This window comes from Fukomys damarensis, unplaced genomic scaffold, assembly GCF_012274545.1.
Source record: "Fukomys damarensis isolate Sample0158 unplaced genomic scaffold, DMR_v1.0_HiC HiC_scaffold_15, whole genome shotgun sequence".
NCBI lineage: Eukaryota > Metazoa > Chordata > Mammalia > Rodentia > Bathyergidae > Fukomys > Fukomys damarensis.
Window position 1 is genome coordinate 58,066,330 of NW_022900927.1, and position 21,424 is coordinate 58,087,753.

At 39.5% G+C, this 21,424-nt stretch overlaps 1 long non-coding RNA gene across 5 annotated transcripts in view; it reads left to right on the top strand.

Moving 5' to 3' along the window:
- Positions 1-21,424, top strand: part of LOC104865581 — a 100,556-nt gene that overhangs the window by 1,348 nt on the left and 77,784 nt on the right. For 2 of the 5 annotated variants that reach the window (XR_781211.3, XR_781210.2), the window contains exons 2-4: positions 150-285; positions 2,659-2,715; positions 20,987-21,212. This is a non-coding gene — a long non-coding RNA (uncharacterized LOC104865581). Of the gene's footprint in view, positions 1-149; positions 286-2,658; positions 2,716-13,609; positions 13,686-20,986; positions 21,213-21,424 lie in introns of those variants that run through there. The other 3 variants (XR_004517297.1, XR_004517298.1, XR_004517299.1) reach the window with 3 other exon arrangements.

Genomic DNA, 21,424 nt, shown 5'->3' on the forward strand with positions numbered 1-21,424 from the left:
TGTTTGTCTCTCTCTCTCTCTCTCTCTCTCTCTCTCTCTCTCTCTCTCTCTCTCTCTCTCTCTCTCTCACACACACACACACACACACTCCTTCCTCTTGCTCCGGCTCATTCTCTTTCTCTCTCCTCTTCCTCATTTCCCCCTCCTAGGTTCTGTGCAGGCAGATGAGTGGCACAGCTGTAACTGAAGCACCCAGCAATAATGTAGCGAGCCAATCTCCACCGTGGCAAGAAGGGGCACCGGAGGTGACAACAATGACAAGACCGTGCTGCTGACAAGTTTTGGGTAAGAAAAAATACAAGCCTCTTTGATGCTTGTATTTCTGCATCCTTGTGGCTGAGATGTTGTGCTGGAAGGCGCGTCTCTTGGTCGGGAAATATTCCGAGAGGATATCGTGTGCTGGCTGTCATTTCCCTACTCGCCTGTAAACCTGTGTTCTCAGGGCTTTGTGTTACTGGAATCATCATCGGAGGTGAGGGGTGAGCCTGGTTGGTGGAAGGGTGAGCTGCTTTTTATGTCTGTGGTGACATTTCTCATGCTGCTTAAATGTATATCTGGAAAAAATTCTGTTTGATGATAGTTAGCAGTGTTTTGTGCAGTGTGGAGCATATGGCTGGGCAGAATTCAAGCGATGCTCTTTCATTCTTAATTTGTAATTATTTTTACCTTCAACTGTACTGAGGTCAGAGGGTTTTAAAAATTAATGAGATTCCCTGTGGAGTTCAAATAGTAATATCTATGTGAGCTGCCACAGAAAGATAAGATTAAGCTGGTATATTTATACCATAGATTTTGCAGTCTTAGTTTGAACATAGTCCATATGAAATACGGAAAAAAGACAATAGTTTGTGGGAGTCAATGCTGTTTGGGAGGCAGTGCTTAATTTTGTTTTTAATGACCAGGAGACACTGAGTCCAAATTAGACTGTTAAGGGTGAACACTTTGTGTGGAGAGATGACTAAAACTTCATAGACATTGTTGTTATGATAATGGCAAATACCGTGTACTTTCGAGGAAATGACAATGAATGAGCCACATGATAAAACCATCTGCAAATGTGTTTTCATTTTAAGTCATATATTAAAAATTCAGCGGATATTTTGGGTGAAAAATTGCTGTCATGAACAAAGAAGCAAGGGTACACACAGATGAGAATTCTTTGTCACAAGAAGGAGTCCGGGGCATGGATTTAGGAGGTTAAGTAATTTTTATGTCTTCAGTGCCCCACAAAGGGAATGTGTACTGGGATGAGTTCCAGGCATTTAAAAATGTACCAAAAACTTTCATTTCCCACAATCTAAAGACATTGTTTATATTCCTCTTGCTACACAGTGTTTAAATGAGGGGGACTAGAAAGCAGTCTGAATATACAGTAATCGGGGCTAAAGATGTTTTTTTATCCTGCTTCCCCCTTTACAAGACCCATTCGGGGCTTCCTGGGATATATTGTTATGTAAATACTGTGCAGCCAGGGAAAGCAGTGCTATGGAGATTCAATTTACTTTGAAAGTTGTTCATTATAGCGGGGATGAATGTTATTTATTTGATGTGATTCAAAGGCTGGAAATGACTTTTTCATTGTGGCACCTTTTGTCATGGGTGCAGGGTGATCTAATCTTTTTAATTTTGGCTTTCACACCAGTGGAGATGAAAGGAGATCTAAACTCATTTATCGGTTGCTAGGTCCTTCTGGAGGCCCAAGTTCTGTTCCTGGTTGCTATGGCCAGTCTGACCTCAATCTCTGTGGTTTTGGGGGCTTAAGCTGTCTTTTTTTTTTTTTAAATTGAGGAGCATGTACCTTGATTTATGTCCAAAATTGTGGCTGACCGTCTTTGTCTGCGAGTGATAAATGGTGCCGAACAATTCATCAGTTCTTACAAGTAAACACCGCTGTCCCTCTAAAAATATGTTTTGTTCTGAGTTAATGGTATGGAACAAGGCATTCTCCGCAAGCAGCTATCTTCTATTGTGAAGGGCCGCTGGAACTTGGAGCAAAGTGGAGGAAATTGGCATTCATTTTCTTGTCCATTAGCATTTCACTCGGGATTGGGATGCTGCCTCTGATCTGCAGGACTGAGGAGGGTAGAGGAAGCCTTTCCTTGCTTCCTTACCTTCGCTCTGACCTCGGGAACGGCCTTCTCCCCACGCCTGCCTGGGGCTGAGGGGAGCGGGCAGTCGGGACTCGCGAATAGTTTCTCGGAAGCTGTCGCCTCCGCTTTGCCAAGCGCTTGGCCACCCTCAGGGACATGTGCTTCCCGGGGCTCGGCTGCTGCGACTAGTGTCGCCTTCAGTTCGGGCTGGATCGTGGAGGGAAAGTTGTGTCCGACATTGGCCACTCCTGGTCGTGCTCTGTGCGTGCCCCAAATGGTCCCGGACCTCCTCCGGGCGAGACCCTTGTTAGGCAGGAGCTGATTAAAATCACTGCGGAGACACAGCCAGCCGGGAGCAGCAGATGAGCCCTAACCCAGCGCCTTCCCCTTCCAAACTGCTAATTGATGGATGTTGCAGGGACCGTACAGTGTGCTAATAAGGTGATGATGACAAAATAGGTATCAGGAAAGGCATTCATTGCTTATAGGCACCAACTGTGGCTTTGTAGGGTAGTTTTCTCTCCTTTTGAAAGTCATATGCTAATGGTTTTTATTCTGAATCGGCCAGCGCTGAGTAGCTCCAGGACCCTGGGACCGGAAAGTGACACCCTCTTCGAGCTGAAAGGTAAAAATTCAACATTTTTTAAGGTGCAATTTTAAGACCCTTTCATGTGCTCCTCGCTAGAACCATTAGAAAACTGCTTTCTAAGTGTGACTGTAAAAATATGGATTATTTTTTAATATAAAAGGTGTAAAGAGAACAACTGTGAGAATTTTATTGTTAAGTCTTTTTCAAAAGATTTGCTACCTTTGTGAACAAAATGCAGTCAGGAGCTTTGCGTGTTTCTCTTTCAGCCTTGGAAATGAATAGCTTTTTATTTCTTTAGAGGAAATGATCATTGGGGGGTATTAATGAAAACAATGTTTATTTTATGTAGATTTGAGTACCAGAGCCGGTAAATTACAAGCCAAGGTTAGGTGATGTCAAAGGTCTCTTCTGCCTTAAAACTTCTTCATAAAGTACCAGTTGTGGGGAAGAATGCCTAAGGACATCTTTATTATTATAGTCCCACTTATTTGGCTGATGCTTTAGTTGAGTAAAAGTCAAAAGTTCTATGTTCCTGTATGCAAGTAATCATTGAAATTAATTTTCAAATAATTGATTATTTAAAGTTTTTTCCCCCTCTCCTATAGATATATTAGGGCTTTGTTAAACTGAGATTTTTGCAGAGTTCACCTTGTGGCTCCTTTACTAGGCTTTCTTCCTTCAGGTCTTCTTGAAGGTAATATTTGCTGAGTGGTTAATTTCACAAGAAATATTTAATTCTAGGTATCTGAAGACAAATACTCCCCGGTATGTAAGTGTGTATGTGTGCGAACATATTTTTATATAAAATAGCTTCTAAATTTCACATCTTGTTTTGCTCAGCTGTGATTTCAAAGGTGAATATTGGAGAGCGTTCCATTTCCCGAAATGATTAGATTCACTCTGAAGAATCTGGGGAAAAGGCCTATAATGACATTCTGATGACTTTCATTTTAAGGTGTAATAGAAATTGAGTAAAATATTTTAATAGCTATTCTCTTAATATCTCATTCCAAATACAATGTTTTTATTGCTCATTCTAGCTTTACAATTTTCTAGTGCTAATAATGGTTGCCTGGTAATTGTTTCTTATATGCAAGTCATTTTATCCTTATGTAAAAGTTATTTCAGAAAGGTCTTCAGGCATTTATCTCAGCTCAAACAATTGTGTTTAACTCTTGAGATAAAATAGTATTTCCAGATTGCTTCAACTTTAATTTGGTACAGGATTTCCTAAGGATAATTAGTTGTTTCTTCAAGAAAAGACGAGACAATATGATTGCTCATGGTTTAAAAAGGAAAAGAAAAAAATGGTATGCAAGTAAGAGAAAGCTGAGAAAACGGAAGGAAAAAATACCAAGCTCTATCACAAAACCGATTGTTGCTTTTTAGATGTAATGTGTTTTTTTGTTATTTAAAATTGGGCGAAAAAATAAAAAAGCCCTGCATGTAAATGCACAGTTGTTGTATCTGTTTGTATTGAATAGGTAAGTGCAGACAGATAAACTTAGTATGATTGTACCTAATGTTATCAGAAACATCATGGCACTTTAGTTCTTTCGGGGAGATGTACACACAAGTAAAGTTAATCACACAGCTTTTAAAGGATAAAATCTTTTGGGAACTGGAGTTGTGACATATTAGATCAATTTTCATGTAACTCAAAATGAAATTCTTACATCACTTTTCTGTGCAAGTTACACAAAGCCAGTGGCTTCCAAAGTGCATTGTTTAAAATGCTAATTAGAAATATATTTTATACAATTTAAAATAAAGTGAATATTAAAGTTAGAATACAGTGTCACTGAATTAACATGCTTTTACTGCAGTTGTTTATAAAAATAAAATTAAGCTCTTGCATCTGATTATTCTCTTCTGATATATTTGAAAATATCCCAAAGCTTGCTTTATTTTTGTAATTCATATACCTTTCCAAACACCACTGTCATAGAGCATATGGTTACTCATGATTTGTTTCTGCCTACTATCATTTTGGTCTTTGTCTTTTTGGAATGCTCTTATTTTTTTTTTCCTATCACCCAGAAAATTGTACTGACTTTAAGGCCGTCTATCTGAACTATTTGTCTGAATTTCAGAGAGGACCTCAAAATTTATTTTACTAGAAATTTGTGTGAGGCATTGAGACTTTGAGAAGTTATTTGAGGGGTGATGAGCAGGTGGATTTCCCCCGTAGCAGCAAGCACTCTGTGTAATTTAAGGAAGACTTTACTTCAGTAATCTTTCTACAACTTCATCCAGGTCATTTCTTATATAGTGTTAACGGGCAGGGCGGGGGCCTTCTGGCTCGCTACTGAGATATCCCCCAAGAGCCTGTGCCAGCATATTGCAAAGGGTTCGTGGACACATTTTATGTACAGCTCTCATATTTAATCCTCTGTGCGATCCAACAGGAAATTTTAATTTGCATCATCATCATTCAGGGAGCTTTTGTTTAAATGATGCCAGAACAGGTGAAGAAATAGAAATGTATTCTTGTACTTTTCATGTCACTCACTAATAATTATTCAGACTTTTGAATGTGGAAATTGTATTTACTTAATGGTGCTTATGATCTCTTTTTGAAGAGATGGCCTATATATATTTGTTATGACCTTGAGTCCATCTAAAGTTCTTAGACATCATGATTCTCTAACACTATACCAGTACACAGAACTTTTGGCATCCTTAATAATAACTCTAAGCCTTACATTTATGTTCTTAATGTTTCTTGACATTATTTAGCCACTGTGTACTTCTGTTGTATAAATCCTTGAATTTCTTATATTTTCTGATAATTGAGTTTGCAGTTCAAACACAAATACCAAAATGTACTGTTAGGGTAGGAGGGGTTCCCTCAAAGGCAGAAACATAAAATCACACTCAGTGGTTGGGAAGATGTGGTGTATAGTTAATTATAGCAGCCTTAAGATTTTTAACGTAGTTTGCTAAAGATATCTTTAAAACATTAAATTTCCAGGAAGTATTTGAAGAATTCAATTTGCTAGATAGAAAATTGAAACAAGAAATCGAACACCTTATTTTTAAAAATCTCCTATATGGATTCAGAAATTGTTCATTTATTCAGCAAACATTTATTACATGACCTATTGTTTACTAGAAAGTATTCTTGTGACTCTTAATTTAATAGTCACTATGAATTCAATATCCAATATTATTTGCCTAATTTTGCACATTATTGGAATTTCACTCATTGTACATATATCATCAGCCAATTCCCTCATAATCCTTGTCATTTTGGACGTCATATTTCTCTTGTCTCTTCTTTAAAGGGATTAAACTGTCAGCCTTACAAGAATACATAGTTTATCAGGTTAGAGGAATATGTAGATCAGATAGCCAGGGCATGCATTGGAAAGTTATTTTACTGAAATGTATTTAAATATGTTGTCTGCATGCATCCCCTTCCCTCCAGTACTCAGGCCCACAAGGCAGCAGGCACGAAGTAGGGTCAACTGCTCTTAACTCTTCCTTCCGGCGCTTCTCAAACCGTTTAAAGGATTTCTAATTATGCTCATTAGTGGCTAACACTTATTTGCTACATGCCAGACAACGTGCTCAGCCCTTTACCATTGTTGTCTGGTTTAATCTTCTCAGTCACCTTATCAGAAAGGTGACATCACTGGCCTGTTTGCAGATGAGGAGACTTTGAAAAGTTCAGTAACTTCTACCAGCTCACAAAGCTAGTAGGCAGCCATGATGACTGAGAACTTAAGTACTTTAGGTTCTATTAATTCAACAAGCATTCATTCAACAAGTATCACTGATTATCTCTGAGGCTTGCTCAAGATGCTCAGCATACCCTTGTGGCTACAACAGGCCCTTAGCTTTACTGCCTTCAGAATCAAGGTGTACCCTAACCACCTTGATACTTTCATATGCTGTTCCCCTCCACATGCAGGGATTCTCAGAGCCAGTAGAGCACAATTATTACACCTCAAGCCTTTTCAAATCTTTTACCATTTGAATTCAGTCTTTCTTTCTAACTGCACCATTGCCTGTTACTATATGGGAATTCTCACTGGAAGGCTGATTTTCTCACCGTCCCCATGAAGTTTGTCTTGGATTTTCTTAGATCGTTCCTGGACTAGAAACAGTTTTGCCTGGGCTTTCTCATAATCTCTGTCCTCCAATAGTCTGGGTAAACAAGCCTATCTTAGGAACAAAATCCTAAAATTCTTTCATTTGCATAGATCATTTGATCCATGACATTGGCAACAACTAAAGGAACTAGAGGCTCGATGCAGCTTAGCTTAGCACTGTCTTGTGTCTGTGTTTGTGGATGTGCCCAAGTGACAGGTTGGCATGGAGCTCAGAGAACCAACAGTGAAATAAAGCAAGGAAGAAAAGGGGTTAAGACTGGAAGGTTGGGAGAAGAGCCCTACTGCCTCCCATGGTGCCTGGGATTAGGGTAACAGCACACATTTGAGACTGGGAAGAGGAGAGGAGGGGGAAGAAGGAAGTAGAGAGGCTAACTATAGGAAAGCTCACAGGGGAAAAGAAATAATACTTCTAAATTCATAACCCAAGGCCTATAAAGATCTTTAAATATTTATAATCAGGTTAGAGAATGTATAGATATATACAGTGGTCTTTACTTTCAAATATATTTTTGCTTTTTGATCGTTGTCACTAGGTAGAAAAGATGTCACTTTTATCAATGTTCAAGCATTTTCTTGAAATACAACGAACTTTTGGTGTTTGGAAAAACAAGTGCAATTGTTTATATTAGTTTTCCATCATCCAGGCGCACAATGGAACTGGTACCAAGTTGGTTTTGTTGTTTTACTATATGTGATTTTTTTCTCTCTTCCCTGGAATGTATTTCAATATCATAAAAGTTGTCGGCCACCTCCTTCGCTGCCCAAAAAGCCATTTCCTTATCCATTATAAAGTTTCAACTACTTAACACAGCATGTTGTATTTTTGTCAATAAAAGCCAAATTCAGCCTGCACGTATCTGGTGCGGACTCCTCTGTTCACAAGCAACTTTCAAGGTTAATTTTATTTATGTTTTTTCCTCAGTTGTACTAAAAAACCATAGTCTTGAAATCACAAGAGAAATCGATAGGTAGATAGCTAGCTAGCTAGCTAGATAGATGGGTATTACAGATTCAGGCATTTTCTCATGGGCTTTCAAACTGAGTTATTAAGGTAGAAATTTTACTGCCTATGGAGATCCAGGTGTGTATTTCTTAAAGCAACTACTACAAATGACCTCCCTATGTAGCTTATTTTATTATCAGTTAGAACCAGACTTGCACACGCAGATATGAATACAGGACTTACTTTAAGGAGACATCACTATCACTTAGTATACATGTAGGAAGAATTAATTTTTCTGGATAAAGCAAACTGGAACAGTTGTTTACTAAACCAGTGAATGGAACAGGTATATGTACTCTGATTCAAGGGGGTTCGCTCTGCTGAGGCCGCCCCACCCTTTGGGAATCCCTGCTTGCTAGTGGAGGTGAGGAAGGCTGAAGCTTTGGCCACAAAGCTTGGAGCTGCCCTGCTTTTTAGGAGACAAGGACTCTTCCTGCAGTCTGAACTGTAGTAGCAGCCGCTGAACAGCCTCTGTGAGTTCCACAAATGAACTGTGCCCCAAAGCTTATCTCATGCTGTACTGATGTTGGTCAAAGGCAGAAGGCGAGCTGGGCTCCCCGTTATCCCCAACTTTCCTCCCTCCTTTCATTTTGACGCTAATTTCAGGCATGAACCTTGGCACTCAGCCGCAGTCTGTAATTGTCGGTCTCTCACAGCCACCTGGGCATACAATTGAGAGCAGCAAATGGAGAACAATGTTTAGCCCCTGTGATTCGCCGTAAGAACACACCGCATGCAGTAGGAAAGGGAAATATTTAATCAGTCGGTTTTTTTCTTCAATGCAATCCTGATCAGTTAAGTTTCCTGAAGATTTTCTTTCCCCTCTGAATTAACTGGATATTTTCTCTTGGTAAAGATAAAGCCTTTCATTCTCTCTTCAATTCACTTTAATATACATTTGGGGACATCGCCTATTAATTTGAATGTACAGTCACATTCGTTTAAGTCACACTGCATACTAACTTGAATGTATAAGAAAGGTACTTGTAAATATGCTAAGTTGATAACTCATTTTGGCCAAAAGGTGAAAAGTTTCTGAAGTCTTTTGTTTTGTGAGTTGGCTAGGGACTTAATATGTAAAAGGCTGTAAGTGACGCACGAATAATACCATTCCATTTTTAGACATGTTGTATGATGCTGCCGCTGATCTTTAAAGGAAATTCCATTTGGTGACATTTACAGAAATAGTTTCATGTTAGCAGCTTTTAATTTTAATTTTTTAAAAAATATTGAGAATGGTAGACTGTTCCAATGACAAGGAAGTTAGCCGGAAGGGGTGCCGAACAGAAAGGAAGTAAAGGGGAGGCACTGATGCTCATGTTAGGTTGTGTTTTCCTTCAGTCCAGGGATATAGTTTTGACAGGTAGGGAAGTGATATAGCAAAGAATTATCTGGATAAATAGGCATAGGAGCCCAAAGATTCAGTTTTAAACATTTTATTTTATTTTTTAACCTGGTACTTTCAAAGCACTAGAATCCAGTTTGAGGCAAGAGTTTGGGAGAACTCACTTTATCCTGCTGGTTCAATTCCATGAAGTTCAATCCACTGGACTTCACCAAGGTACTCCTTGGATCTCTAATATTTACACACACTTTAGGCTCTTCCAGCCACTTATCACTTTGATGGTACCATTTTATTTTTTGGTTGGGGAAATAAAATTCGACCTATGAGTATATGTGGCATATATGTGTAAGTTTCTGAGTCTTTTCCACAAAACCAAACAAAAATTTGTTTTGAAACAATCTCCCTATGTGGTTCAGGCTGGCTTTGAACTCACTACGTAGCCGAGGCTGGCGTCAAACTCACAGTGATCCTCCTGCCTCAGCCTCCTAAGTGCTGGGATTACAGGCGTGCATCACCACATGCAGCAAAAATAAATATTTTAAAGAATTAATAATTTTTCACAACCCAAGGAATTTTATTTTTGCACCCCAAGTTGGATAAACCTTGGTATAGTGTATAGTCTTTGTAACTGAAATCCCTTTGACCCAATATTCATGATTATTGTCACAAATTTGGAAAGATTTACAGTCATTTATCCACTCAATTGTTGTAGCATTCCCTCCATCCCACCTTGTTTATCTCATCTGACCAGTGTTGCTAAGGCCCTGTAAAGAGTTTCATAAAGAGGCAATGTAATCTTTCCCTCATTAACAAGAGTGTAAGTGGAGAGAGGGAAAGAACCATAAAGAGCTAATTGGGTAATAATATAGAGAAATTACTCTCAGCAATTACCTTCAGTATTGTGAAGGGAAAAGTTATTTCTTCACAAGTAGAAAGCAATATTAACAATCAAATGCAGCGTTTAGGCTCAGAATATTGATTCAGATTATTGTTTATGAGAACAATAATAAGAATATTTGGAATAAAGGCTAGTCCTCCAAAATGGATCTTACGATTTTCAGTTGATTTCATCAAGCAAAACCACAGGACTTTCATTACAGGAGAGCTTAAAAAATGTTGGCTATGTTTTTCTTTTAATAATTAAACAATGAAAACTTACAAGTACCTTACTTTATTGAAGATTGTACAAAATGTGTGTGTGTGTGTGTGTGTGTGTGTGTGTGTGTTGTCCATGGAAGGTTGATGGAACGTGTTATTGCCCTAATTGTGCTTCTTGAAATTCTTCTAAAATTTGTACATTAATGTAAAGAGAACTAGTTTTAAAAGAGCTAACATTGTTTATGTGTCTATATATATATTTTTTTTTATTGAGTTTATTGGTACATTTAGGGATACAGTACAGTTACATTCATTGTTGGGATCATGTACCTTTATTTTGAAATACTTCAGTTTCCTCACTGTCTTGGGAAACTGGGCTAACACATTCTGTGTGGTGGAAAGGGTTTCAGACTTAATGTCCATGGATGTAAAGAGCTCATACTTCATTCTCTGGAAAAAAACATCACACCACTTCTCCACACAGATGAAAAAACAACATTCCAAATAAAACTCAACATTAAGCAAGGATCTTTGGATTAATTTCTCATTTTCTATCTTGAATATAAAATTTTAGGTTATAAGGAAAAACCATAATTTTGTAGGCATGTTTTCATCACCCTTTTCAGTGAAAGTGAAACTTTTAACTGCCCCCAAACTTTTTGAAATTTCACTTCAAAAGTCTTAAAGCTTTGCTCTTAGTTACCTGTGTTAAAAGGCAAAAGCCCAGAAATGACTGGGTTATTTTTCTCTTTTAATTGTGGAGCTTGTATTTTGTAGACGTAGAAAGCAGAGGTTTGGCTGTTTCTGCCAACTCTACTCAGGAAAGGAAGAATTGGATAGAAAATTGCATATGAGTCCCTGCCTGGCATCTCCTGTGGGCAGCTTGTGGCATTTTCTAAGCAGGGAGCAACAGATGTCTTTTTATGGATCCAGGGAAAGGGTGACTGATTGTCCTGAGGGAGCTTCCAGCTATATGAAAGGACTTACACCAGGTGCCGGGAAGAACCAGGCAGAAGGACCCCAGGACTGGGGTCCACTTGGAAAGCAAGCAGCAGCACCCTCTCTAGCATGTGGCACCCTTGTCTGTCAGTGTCTTTGGAAGACAGAATTTCCCATCCACTTGTCTAAGCAGGTAGTGACAGCAGAGTCAGGACACATCCTCTAAATGCTCCTGGTGCTCCGCAGCCTGCCCTGAGCTGCATTACAGTTCCATAGCCATCTGCAGATGGCACCTTTGAGCTCCAAACAATGTGAAAGGTACAGCTGAGAAATTCTTCAGTGGGATTTCCACAACCGCCCCCCCCACTCCTCACCCAGTGGTGTGGAACAGGAAGAAAAGAGGCTGAGAGACACATTATTTCTGACTTTTCTCTAACAACGCCTATTTAGACTTCCACTGCTTGCAGAAAAGAGAAACACGTTTTTCAAAAAAACTTGAGAAAATGAAAGCATTATACATCGGAGAGTGTGGTCTGTGATCAAATCTGAAAATCAGAAGAGATGAAAGAAAATATTAGGAAAAATCAATTATTTTTTAACTGTACATATATCTTTCTGTGGTTTTACTGTCCCTTGCTCACTCATGCTGCCCAGAATCTCTTTCAAATTTAGTTTTAGTTTAGGACTTCAGAAGTAAGTATGTTTTTGAGGCAGCTGCCTGGCACGGTTCGCTCTCAGATGTTACACCTCTTTGGTACATCGTCAAAGTGCTTATTCATAATAATTTAACTCAGGCATAAATTATTCATCACCATGAAGGTCTTTACCCCAATAATGTAGCCAAAATGTTTTGAATAATGGTGCTTTTAAATGCAACTTTCTAGGCTTCATCTTGAAATATTTAAATATAAAATCCAGGTTATAGCACAACAGCAAGGTTCAGGGGCACAGAGCCATTTTCTTGCATCTCTGGTGAATTCATCTCTCCTCAGTAATGAATGAGTTTCAGACTCTCAGGTGTGTGTTCATTTTGCTAGGCCGCATTGACAAGCCATGCTTTCTGCCGTTTTCACGTTGTTGTGTGCTGCCCTGTGATTTGAAGGTCTGCAGTGGTTTGAAAGTCTTACGTTCTAATACCTGAGCACACACTTTGAAGAGAGGGTCATTAGGGCACAGGCATCCCTGTGTGATAGTGTTTCAGGATCTTTCCTGCTGATGTCTCCTTTTCTTGTTCACTTCAGAGCTCAGAAACAGCAATCTTCATGGCAAAGAGGATAATGGTCTCTGGAAGCAAACCAAATTATATTAAAATCTCCACCCTACTATATTTGTCAGACAAGGTCTTGCTATGCAGTGAGTCTGGCCTTGAGCTCACTATTTAGCCCAAGCTGGCCTCCAGCAACTGCCAGCGATCCTCCTGCCTCAGCCTTCTGAGTGCTGGGATTACAGGAACGCCCCACCACTCCTGGCCCTCAGTCCTGCTATTGCCTTGGTCAAATCCTTCATGTTTTTAAAACATACTTTCCTCTTCTGAAACAAGGACTATAATACCCCTAATATTTTTAAATTACTTCCCCTGTGTTAGGCATCATAACCACTAGGATGGTAAATTTTAAATATCATCTACTATTTACTACAGAGGTCTGCAGCAGTAAAGAAAACCTACCCCCAAATACCTAAGTACTTGTTAAGTAGTGAGTCCTCATATGTTGTGCTTCTTTTATTTAAGTATAATTTTTTTTCTCAGAAAAGGACTTACGGGGTCAAAAGACGGTAATAATAAAGTTAATTTCCAAAACATCATTTAGCTCAGCCTTAGAGGATGGGATCAGAATAATGCTACAATGTTAATGTTGTAGTATAAGATGGTTTCACCTAGGACTTTATATTAGATGCTGATGCTATTTCAGAGTGTGCTTTGGAAGTGGCCATGGAGGGCCATATACAGTGAGAGTTGCATCGTGCTTTTCTCTTTGACACTATTGATAGTGCTCTCAACTTGTTGCGCATAACTCTTTCTCAGTCAAGATTCTGGATAAACACTAGTTTTTTGGAATTGCACGCTGGTCTACAAGGCAAATTTTGTACTCCAGATGAGGAGTAGATGCCATTTGCTGAAGAGCTTGACATTTTCAGGGAGTGGTTTTATTGCTTTAAAGAATTTTTGGTTTGGCTTCTGTAGGACCCTTGATAACAAAAGATAACAATGATTTACTTGGAAGTTAAAACCTTCCTTCTATTGTGGCTTTATCTGCTGCCCATTCCCAGGACTTTGCTTTCTTTGCCTTCTTCTCCTGCCTCATCTGCAGGCTCTTGAAGTCTGTGGGATGTCTGAGTCTGTATAGAAACTCAGAAATAGCACAGTCCCTCTGGTTAAGAGTAACATGTCAGTTTTTTTTTTCTTTCTTTGTGTGCTCTCTGGAGTCCACCCATGCATGATGTTCCAGTTGACTTCAAAGGCAAAAGTCTGTGGTTGGATTAGCTCCACAGGACAGACAGCAAGGTAAGAAACAGGCTTCGTGCTTTCAGGGCTCACTGGGGTGCAAACAGAGCCATGCTATGTGGTTGTGGCTACCACGATGCTTTGGCCATTTATGTCCTCATGGAAGAACAGACACATTTGCATAATACTTTCTGTTTTACTGTTATGCTTAGATTTTCCACATTTTTAAAACTATGACTGGACACTGCACTACTCCAAAAGATTGATTTATAGCTGTAATTCTTACACTTGAGAAGTTTAAAATCTAATAAAGGAGATAGAGACATAATAAATTTAGAGTGAGAAAATGCTACTGAAGTCATGAGGGCATGAAATATTCAGGTCATGGGGTAATTTCAAGTAATGAAAAGAAGATGGAGTCTTGAATGGTTGGAAAGTTGCCACTAAGGGGGATTCAGATTCCAGATGTTTCCAGGAAAGTTGACTTCTGACAGCAGACTAGGGATGGGCATTGCTGAGGGAGAAGAAGGAGAAGACAGGATGATTTGGAGACTTTGGTACAGACTCAGGAAACACTGTAGGAGAAGATCTGAAGATGAAAGAGGAATGGCTGGGCGATGTGGGCATTGAGATGACTTGCCCAAGAATAGCGCGCTAGAGAAGCCTAAGAAGCAAGCGGTGGAGAGGGGTGAGTTGCCACATGCACCGTGAAGTCAGCAAAGCTCTTGCAAAATATCAATGTGTGCACCAAAGGGGGAAGTAGAGGGGATGAGGACTGTGGAAACCACCCCAGCAAGTCTGCTGGACATGGACGCCAGGCTTCGTTATGAAGGCTGAGAGCCTCAGAAGGCAGCTGAAGGATCTTAATTTTTGAATATCAGAGGACCAGATAAAAGAGGCCACGGGAGGCCAGGTGAGGAAGATCAACAAGTGTTAGACTATAGAAAACAGTGTAATATAAAGGGTGGTAAATTTAGTTGTTGTGAGAGAAATAATTGTGCAAAACAAAAGACAACAACAAGGGCTGGGGATTTAGCTCAGTGGTTCCAGCATCTGCCTCACAAGTGCAGGACCCAAGTTCGATCCCCAGTACCAAAAAAAAAAAAGACAACAACAAAATCCAGTACCACAGAAGGAGGGTTGATAAACAGTCAAGAATAGAAAGGAATTAAAATTTGTTTGAAATTTTTGCTTCTGTGATGAAAATCTTACTCATAAAGCAAAGCTAAGTCCAAACAGAGTCTGTTACAAATCCTAGAGAGGGGACCGGACATACTTACTGGCATGTTTTTTCTTCTGTCTCTGGAATAAAGAAGAAAATGAATAAGGATACTTCTTTGCTATTCAATTTATCCCATTTATCTCCAGGATCTCAAGTATGTGTTAGTTAAATTTATACAAAGCCAAAAGCTCTTTTTAATTTTCTACCTCCCCTGTTGCCCACCCTCCACAGGCTCCAGAGTTCTCTGAGGTCATTTGCTCTGCATTGTCTTGGGAACACTGCAGAGAGAAACTGCCGTCTGTATGGCAACCAAGTGCATAGGTTTTGTATTGCTTAGCCTCAGACTGAATCTCGACTGTGGTTATATTCTCCTAGTGAATAAAGCAGAGACAGAGATGAATCATTTATCTCCAGAAATTGTCATTCTGATGTTGCTTTTGGAGATGCTGGCATGTGTACTAAGGCTGGGACAATCCTGCTTTGATTTGTCATCAAACCCTTGGTATTGGACTTTGAAAGCAAAGAAAAATACTGTGTGATTCAAATGAGCGTTTCATTTGAAAAGAGAAAAGGCTCTGTGTAGAGCTATCTTTTCTAATTATTATCAGAAGGTATTTCTCCCCCACGATGTGTGCCATAATTTCATGACCTTGGAAATGTTCCATATTTTTCCAACTCCCACAAAACATACTTTGACTTAATTTCCTAAGTGGAGTTAGGGCTTATAACTGGGTTCTGTGTCGCACTTTTCTCTTAGCTGGAAATTCTGGAAGAGGAAGCCATGGAGTGGAAGCACCTGGTTTCAAAGTTACAATGAAGACAGTTCAGAGAAGGTCATGTTGGAAGTCATGTGGTTAGGTAGTGACAGAACCAGGAAAAAGTCAAATATCTATTCATACCCAAAGGAGCTTCTTCTTTGTTTTGTTTTGTTTTCTGAGTCAGGGTCTCATTATGTAGTTGAGACTGACCTGGAACTCACTATGTAGCCCAGGCTGGTCTCGAACTCACAGTGATCCTCCTGCCTCAGACTCCTGAGCGCTGGGATTACAGGCGTGCACCACCACGCCTGGCTATTCAAATGAGCCTCTTTTAAGTATGCTGCACTGTCCTTTCCCAGTGTAGGAAATTCTAAGCTGTACAAAAGTACTGGAGTCAATAATTGTATCACCTTTATTTTATTTTATTCTACTTTTTGGTACCAGGGATCGAACTCGGGACCTTGCGCTTGAGAAGCAGGCAGCGGAACCACTGATCTAAATCCCTGGCCACTCACTAATAAATCAGATCTTATGTTAGGTGTCTTACAATGTACACCTATCTCAGAAGCATAATTATAAGATACACTAAGATGTGCAGGGCTTAAACAGGATGGAAAGAAGAGATCTTTTTGAAAGACAGTAATTACTTAAGAAATGAATTATTTTTTTGTCTGATTTCCTTACAAAATTTAATAAGAAAATGGTGACTCTGACTCCATCTTATCCCATGGTTTGCTTCCTAAAGAGGCTGCCATCCTAACACCATGGCAAATTGCCCAGAAATCTCCTCGGATGTGAAAGTGGCAGGGAAAAGAAAAGACAAAGGGAGCAGGAAGGGAGTAGTCTGGGCTGGCCGACACCGGTGTGAGAGGATACTCCTGTTTCTCCTACCCCGAGCGTCCTGTCCTTCCTCTGATCCTGTCTCTCTCCCTTCATTCTCTCCTGTCTTTCTCGTCTCATTTACATCTCACAAGAACCTGATGTGTGCAGAGTTTGGGTGTTTCTTTGTCCCTGCTTTACAGTTCCCACCATCTACTGCTTGTTTTTGCTTCCCCGGGGAACTAAGAATGATTGCCAGATTGCAAAATGCAAATAGGTTCTTGGTTTCTTTGCCACATCTATGTGTTTGACCCTCCTGATCATCTCCTCCTTCTGAGGGTTTGGTGTCTCCGGTTTCCATGGCACCATGTCCTCCAAAGGACTCTGTCACTACTCTCTCTGTCTCTGTCATAGACTTTTCTCTTCTTTCTCTTCCCCTGAGTTCATCCTCAGGTTATTATTCTCTCTCCTGCCCGATGCCCTCGCTCAGCAATAGCATCCACGGTCATGATTTGCAACCACTCATTGATTTTATACGTAGCTCGAGTCCCTTTCCTGCAGTTCTGCCTCCAACATCAAGCTGCTTGCCTCGTTCGCTAGGCACAGGCACACTAACCTCGTCACTGTTTGCCTGCTTTCTCGTTCTGTGCTGTTTTGGGACCTCACCATCGACTTGCTCATCAAAACCAGAAGCCCAAGAGTCACCGTGGTTGCTCTTTTCCCCCATTTTCGTTCTCTTCCACATCAAACCTAGTACCAGGGCCTGCTAGTCATCTGTCATAAATATTTCTTAAATGCATCTACAGTGCTCACCGTAACCACTGCTGTTATATTCAGAACTGCGGCCATCAGCATCGGTTCATTTCCTGCACAGGCATCAGCGCTACCTAAATGATCTTTGTTCAATCACCCCTGCCACTGTGCACCCCAAAGTAGACCTGCTGCTTGCAAGTTTAAATTCCTCTACTATTTTCCCACCCTGCCAGATGAAGTGCATGATAGTATCAACCTATATTCTGCTTTAATCTACTGCTTCCTGCCTCACTCTAGTTTTTTGTCAAGTACTTCCTGTCAGGCAGCAGCTTAGGGTTCTACATATCCAGTATATCCTGTCTTTGCATTCTTGGTCTGCTTTTCTTCCAACTCCTATCTCCCTCTTCCATGATTCACTTCTAGTCTTCCTGTAGTCAAAACAAGTATCCCACCTTCTTGAAGGACCTTTTTTTAATGTGTTTTGTCCCCATCCTCATCCCAGGTATTCTTAGCTACATCAATACCTTGTGAATAATCTAGTCAGTACTTTTAACGATATGCTTTTTCCAATTTGTGTTTATATGAGCTGTGTAGTCTGAGGATAACTCATTTCCTTCTGGTTTCTTTGAAAAAAGAATTTGGCACAGAACTGGAAAGGTCTTTGACTGTTCCACGGCCGAAAACTTAGTTATGAAGCTGAATATTATTTTACCTTGCATTCTTTCTGAGGAATAGTTACTTTGTCACAGACTTCAAGGTATCTTTATTTTGTCTTTCCTTGTAATACCCACACTTTACCTATAGTTTACCCCCAAACTAGCTAAATTTTAATAGGACTAAGTTATTGGCTTGCACAGAGCATGATAGTGTAAAAGTTTCATAGCAGTGAAAGTTTCACAGGCATCTGTTTTCTCAATTTCTAGATAATTTCTCTTACTATCTTATGAAACTGCTTTTTTGTGATTTTTAAACAAACATTTTGGGACACTTATTCACATACATAAGACATGGATTTTCCACAGTAACCCGTTACTACTATGCAGAGAAAGGCTTTAAAATTATTTGTCCACATTTCAGAAATACATATTCTTTTCAAACCAAAAAGTAGCATGCTGAGCTTTGCTGTCCCAAAAATATTACACATGCTATTTTCGCAGGAAGAAAAGTGAGGTTTATTTTCTGTTAATGAAATGCCAAACAAGCCCAGCCGACTTGCCAAGCAGAATTAAATCAGAGTATCTTTGGCAGGATGCTGCATTACCCCATCCATGCAAATGTTTTGCAAAAATTTAGCTTAAGCAGTTTTTAATGTTTTGGCCATATTCTTTTCAGGAGAAAGTTGAGACATTCAGAAATTTGGGAAATGCTCACAATATTACAAACACTTTTAAAGATTGTTGAAATAAGACCCACTATCTTTGCCTCAATCAGTTCTGACCTTTTTATTTTATTTTATTTTATTTTTTTGCACACCCAACACAAGAATTGGGTCTTTGCCAAACATGAACCCAAATGAATTGACAGAGTTCAGATTTAAAAACATTAGCAAATATTATTTGCTATTATTAGCAAATATTATTTGCTAAGCTACTCCAATTTATTTTCCCTCTACCCAGTTTTGACAATACTGTTTATTCACTATCTCTTTTTGTTCCTCCCAGTATTAGAAAGAGGGAACAAACATGTGCCTTAAGGAATACTCTTAGAATTGCTTCTTAACAGAAAGATGCCTCCCTTAAACACACCTAAATAAGAATACACACACAGATACATCTGAATGGTCCGATTTGCATACGCACATTGGGGATTAGCAAACTTTTTCTGTACTAAACCAGTTCAGTGAATATTTGAGCTTTCAGAGGCAATGTGGTCTCTGTTGGGGATATCCTTCTCTTTGCTGTTGCTGAAAAGCAACAACAGACAATCCATAAACAAGTGAGTGTGATCCTGTTCCCATAAAACTTGATTCACACAGACAGACAGACATGAGTTTGGTTCCCTCATGGTATTTGCTGACTCTACCATTAACTCATTATTTCCGTTAGTAATTATCTTGCTTTGATTTTTATCTCCATGAAAACAAGGACTGCTTACTTAGCTCACAAGTAAAATCTGGTGTTCTCGCAAAGACAAACACTTGAATTATTTAAAGATTATGAAGTTTTATGCATTTTTATGCATATTTGAAGTTTGTATGGGTAGGTTTTTAAGGAGTAGAGTATGATTTTTATCTCTAGTGCTTTGATGTGTACAGTTAATAAGGAGAAGGGCAATCCTATCCTGTGCTGTGGGTGTGGGCTGAGGGTGAGATGTATTCACTGGTATTTTCAACTCCCTAGATTTGGGGTTTACATGGGCATAGTGTCCTGGGCAGAGCTGTGGAAGTACTTGCGAAGGGTAAGTGGCCATGTGCCAGAAAAGGTGCTATTTCCGTCAGTTAAAAAATACTTACTTTACAGAACCGTGTGACCAACAGAGAGAGCCATGCACTTGATTACAGAAGAATTGAGTTCCATTCAGTGCTCCTGCTTACAGGTGCTCTGGTTCATTCTTCTTTCATTTTTTAAAAAAAGTTTTATTGGTATTTTTTAGGTAGAAGATACAGTTACATTCATCATTGGGATCTTGTACCTTTACACGATGTACCTTGGTTCTTATTTATTTCCCATTCCCCTGCCCTCCCTTCACCCCCTCCACCCTTCCCTATTTACAAAAACTTTGTTTCCATTTTTTTTCCTTTTCTCTTATTTTTTCTTTTCCCTTCTACCCTTTCTTCTTCCCCTCCCATTTCCCCAACACTTTTAGACCTTTTCTTCCTAGTACACATTATCAATTATGCATTTTTAGTATGTGTGCTGCTGAAGCGAGCACTCAATTATACATTTTGATCCCTATTTACACCTTTAGTTTTTCAGTTCTTTAAAAATTAATTATAAATTAATGGTAGACATAAGGAAATTTAATTATTAGGAAAGAAGCCCCTTCCTACCTCCTGCCCTTTTCTTCCCAAGTTCACTTCCTTTACTAGAATGAACAATTCTTAATGGATTGTTTTTTGTGTGTGTGTGCGTTTCCCTTTTTTTTTTCAGTGAATATTTTCATCTGTATTTGCGCAAAGCGTAAATGAGACCATGTTATGCCTAATGCTCCACAAGTTGCTTTCTCGTTTAATATATGGAATACAATTATTCCATGCTAGCGTATGTAAACATCCCTCATTCTACTTATAAATATACTGTTCTTTATGGGCCATCTTACGCTTCTCCTATTTAGCACTGTGGATTGTACTGTGTTTATAGCAATGTTCTAAAGATGCTTACATTGGTTTAATAAAGAACTAAAATGAGTCTTGCCCCCCCCATGGTGGAAAAATGAATATCTGCTCTTACAAATCTAGTTTTACTTTTAAGTGATTCACCAATAGTTATTGTCCAGTGTGGTAGCATTCTGGTAAATATAACCTCACGTCTTACAGTGATATATTCTTTGTAGCTGTGTATGTGTAATCACACAAACATAAGGGGTCATGCCCACCTCCCCACACACACATACACAGATTTGTTTGTTTCAAGAAGACAGTTCAGGTGGCTGAGCTACACAAGTGGAGATCACCGTGACATGTGTCTGCCTTTTGTGACAAAGGCATCTGAACGGAGGCAGTGTGTGGATGCCGCGCGTTCAGCCTACTCTGCCATCCTACAATAATTGCTACATGTTTTTAGCCACATTAACAAAGAACATCTTTACCTTCCTGTATGCAGACACTTTTCAGTCTTACTATTCAGAGACAGCTATTTTTAAAATTTCAGATTTTGCTTGCAGCCACTTTATCCGCTGCAAGATCTTCCCATCCATTTCAACTATGTCAAACTGACAAAAACAGACGAAAATAGGGGCAGACTACACATGTCACTCATGCTGGCGGCGAGATAAGCTGAGAGAGCAAGAATTGGGTGATGGAGGAGCAAATGTATCATCATTTGGAAAAGAACTCTTCTCTTTCCAGCTATATATAACTCATCCACTGTAAACCGGGTAAGATTATTAATAGTAATAATAATGATAATACCTTATGCCTGTCTCGTGCTATCAAACTCACCCAACCCTGCTCAGCTGTTAATTCACTTCATCTTTCTGACAGTTTCATCAATTAGTCAGCATAGAGCTTATTATTTCCTCTGTTTCACATCCCTGCAGTCTCTGCCTGCAGGAACAGTAACACCCCAAAGCCACAGTGTGCGGGCCTC